The sequence below is a fragment of the Leptonychotes weddellii genome, unplaced genomic scaffold, assembly GCF_054177405.1.
Source record: "Leptonychotes weddellii isolate Sample4059 unplaced genomic scaffold, ASM5417740v2 HiC_scaffold_17903, whole genome shotgun sequence".
Taxonomy (NCBI): domain Eukaryota; kingdom Metazoa; phylum Chordata; class Mammalia; order Carnivora; family Phocidae; genus Leptonychotes; species Leptonychotes weddellii.
The window spans coordinates 1-4,032 of NW_027763197.1; the positions used below are offsets into that span (position 1 = coordinate 1).

The 4,032-nt window shown below is 48.2% G+C and overlaps 1 long non-coding RNA gene across 1 annotated transcript; it reads left to right on the plus strand.

Moving 5' to 3' along the window:
* The first annotated feature begins 2,292 nt into the window (after window positions 1-2,292).
* On the plus strand, window positions 2,293-3,553 carry LOC115944400 (uncharacterized). Its single transcript, XR_014141901.1, has 3 exons — window positions 2,293-2,364; window positions 2,473-2,652; window positions 3,511-3,553. It is a non-coding gene; the product is annotated as an uncharacterized LOC115944400 (long non-coding RNA).
* The last annotated feature ends 479 nt before the right edge of the window (window positions 3,554-4,032 follow it).

The following is a 4,032-nucleotide window of genomic DNA, read 5'->3' on the forward strand; positions in this document are numbered from 1 at the left end:
GCTCCCTGCTCAGCGGGGAGCTTGCTTCTTCCTCTCCCACTCCCCCTGCTTGTGTTCCCTCTCTCACTGTGTCTCTCTCTCAAATAAACAAAATCTTTAAAAAAAAAAGAAAAACTTAAATTTGTGGACACTGAAATAACACATTTCAAATAATCTCTATGTGACATGAAATACTATTTTTCTTTTTATTTTCTCCAACCATTTAAAAATGGAAACGCCATTCTTAGTTTCTGAACTATACAAACACAGGCAATGACTTGAATTTGGCCTGTGGGTGTTAGCTTCCTGATCTCAGCCCCACACCCTCAAGCATTGTCCAAAAGAAATAAAACAAGCCCCATGCATAATTTAAAATTTTCTAGCAGCTACATTAAGGAAAAAACAGGGTGGCTCAGTTGTTAAGCGTCTGCCTTGGGCTCGGGTCATAATCCCAGGATCCTGGGATGGAGCCCCACATCAGGCTCCATGCTCGGCAGGAAGCCTGCTCCTCCCTCTCCCACTCCCCCTGCTTGTGTTCCCTCTCTCGCTGTCTTTCTCTCTGTCAAATGAATAAAATTAAAATAAATAAATTCTTAAAAAAAAGAAAACAGGTAAATTTAATTTTAATAATACATTTAACCCAGAACATCGAGAGTATTACCATTTCGTGTCATTGACATAAAGTAGGTATTGAGGAGATGTTTCGTATTCTTTTTTTTCTTTTTTGCATTGAGTCTTCAAAACCCAGTGTGCATTTTGCACTCACATCTCAATATGGATGCTAAGTTTTTATCAGGAATACCTGATTGATACGTAGATTCCATAACATTTACATATGTAAATTGCTCCAAATATACTTAAGAATTTTCTGGCAACTGGAGTATCTGTTTGAGAATTTAAGCATGAACTAACTAAAATGTAGAAACCAGTTCCTTCATAATACCAGCCATGTTTCAGAAGCTCAGTAGCCGTGTGTGACCGGTGGCTGGCACGTGGGGCAGGCAGGTGGAGAATACTTGCTGAAATTTGTGGACTGTTCTGTGGGCCAGCAGGTCTGAATGCGGGCAATAGGGACATGGACTTGGAGAGTAGAAATAAGAAAAACAGGTTGGAGGGAATTTTAGGAGGGAGAACTGTGTATTGTGAGCTTAAGAAGCAGGCCTGGTGACAGAACACTGACCATGAGCAGGGACACCGTTAGTAACTCCACTGGAAGAGCAGGTAAATTGGGGCATCTTGTCACCCTAGGTATAGGTCACATGAGGTGCCAAGGGGACTCTCAGGAACCCCCAGCCTTGGCGCTGCACCTGGAACAACACCCATCCCAGTTCCCAGGACAGGAACCCTTCAGTGCTAAACCTGAGACAGTCCTAGGAGAAGTGGACAGTAGTCACCTGAACGCCACACGGAGTTGATAAGCAAGTTCTAGTAGCATCTGTTTGCGCAAAGCAGGATTTTCTTAATGTAAAATTCATGTAAAATAACCATTTTTTAAAAAGTTTTATTAAGTGATCTCTTCGCCCGATGTGGGGCTCGAACTCACAACCCCAAAATCAAGAGTCAAATGCTCGGGGTGCCTGGGTGGCTCAGTCGTTAAGTGTCTGCCTTCAGCTCAGGTCATGATCTCGGGGTCCTGGGATCGAGTGCCGCATCGGGCTCCCTGCTCCGCGGGAAGCCTGCTTCTCCCTCTGCCACTCCTGCTTGTGCTTGCTTGCTCTCTCTGTCAAATAAATCTTTTAAAAAGTCAGATGCTCTACCGACTGAGCCAGCTAGGAGCCCCAAAATTAACCATTTTTAAAGTGAACAATTCTGGCATTTTGTGTATTCACAAAATTATGCAACCATCACCTCTGTCTAGTTCCAGAACATTCCATCACTCCCAAAGCAACCCCATCCCCATGAGCCATCACTCCCCAGCCCCCGGCCCCCACGAGCCCCCTTCCCGTCCGCGGATGAGCCTGTTCGGGACGTGTCACCCACGTGGACTCACACCCCGTGTGGCCTTCTGTGTCTGGTTCCCTCCCTGAGCGTCGTGGGCTCGGGGTCCATCCCCGGGGCCGCGCGTGTGGGCACCTTGTTCCTGTTCATGTGGATGGACCACATTTTATCCATCCATCTGCTGATAGGGCAATATTTTCATCCAAGTAACTTCCAAGTGCCCTTTCCCTGTCATTTACACAGCTCTGTGACTCTGTGTGTACTGGGTGTGAGAAGAGGCATTTTCCGTGCCTCCAGCTCTGCGTGCACGCGGCAGGTCCCCGCGGGGCGGGCGCCTACTCCGTGGCCTCCACGTGTACCGCTGTTGTTTCTGTTGCAGTTTGTGAGCAGCTTCCAGAAGACAGAGTTGGAGGCCAGCTGTGTGGGCTGTACCGTACTAGGTTACAGGTGAGTCAGGGACTCCTCCGGGTGAAGCAAGCCTGGTGGACACCCAAGAGATTCCAGAAGATTCCAGCAGGAGCCCTCCGTCTCCAAGGGCTTCTCTCCTACCTGCAGGGATGGGAATTCCAGTGTCTTCGTGCATTTCCGGCTACACTTCTTGCTGCAAGCCCTGCAGTCACTGAGCCTGGGCCTGGAGGAGGAGCTGTTGCAGCAGGGACTCAGAGCAAGGCTGCAGGGGCATGGTATCCCCCTGGCTGCCCACGGCACCATCGTGTCCGCTGAGCTCACAGGCAAGTAGGCAACAGACACTGGAGGAATTAGGAGGCGGCTGTGGGAGAGGAGACCGTTGAAAGTTGCAGTAAACTTTAGGTTTCCCACAGTTGTTCCCTCTGATGAAAAGTAAACTAACTCGTGCACAATACTTTTCCCTCAGGGGTACGGAGCAGGTAAGAGCAACCTGCAGATGGCCAGAGTGTAAATGCTTTTGTCTTTGCAGCCCATTGGATCTCTGTCGAGACTACTCAACTCTACTGTTGTAACAGGAGGGTTAAAGACAGAACATAAACAAATGGGCACAGTTGTGTATTGATAAAACTTTATTTATAGAATCAAATGGTGGGCTGCATGTGGCCCACAGCCAGTTTGCCAACCTTGGTATAGGAATAAGAGTAAATGCTGTGCCCTAAAATCTGATGATGCAGATTCCCTATCATGTACCAGAAACTTCACATAAAACCTGATGATGCAGTGCATTGTGATGAGAGCCAGACGTGAGTTCAGTGTGTCATCAAGTTAAAAACTGATGGCCTTGACCCTGCCCTGCAGGACATTTATGGTCCTTCCCCACCTACCCTGACATGTTAGTGGACTCTTAGTAACCTCTATATCAGTGCTAATTGAATTCTCCGTTTCCTGCCTGCACAGCCCACTGGGGTGACTACCAGCCCCATGAGGCTCTGGAGCGCACGTCACGCAGCCAGTGACCAAGCAAGAGATTGTTTCATCTGATTTCATCTTAAATTGATTTAAGTTAGAATGTAAGGGGCTCCCACGGTGCACAGTGCAGCTCTTGGCTTTGCAATCCGATGTTTTCAAAGAATTGCGGAACTCGCGGAGTGAGCTTCTATCTCTTGTCTGTTTCACTGCAGGAAGTCAGAAAGGGCCACTGACGGAAAGAGACTTAAAATCAGCAGGTATGTCCTACCCTCTCCCATGGAGCTCCCTGCCCTCTGCCGAGTTTCTCCGATTGCAGTCATGTGGAGAGGTTTCCCAAGACTTCTTTCCAGTACACAAAGGAGTCCCTCAAATGCAGTAAATACTACTTTTGCACAGCAGTCTCCTCCAGGGGGCCGGGAGGGGATAGAGTCATAGTCCTGTGTGGGCAGAGGACTTAAAGACGAGACACTTTGAATTACACATGACCAAACACGAGTGAGGGAAAACAGTAACAATTTTTTTTGAAAAGTGGTGGAAATCTGGGCGCCTGGGTGGCTCAGTCGTTAAGCGTCTGCCTTCGGCTCAGGTCATGATCCTGGGGTCCTGGGATCGAGTCCCACATCGGGCTCCCTGCTCGGCAGGAAGCCTGCCTCTCCCTCTCCCACTCCCCCTGCTTGTGTTCCTGCTCTAGCTATCTCTCTCTCTGTCAAATAAATAAATAAAATCTTTAAAAAAAAA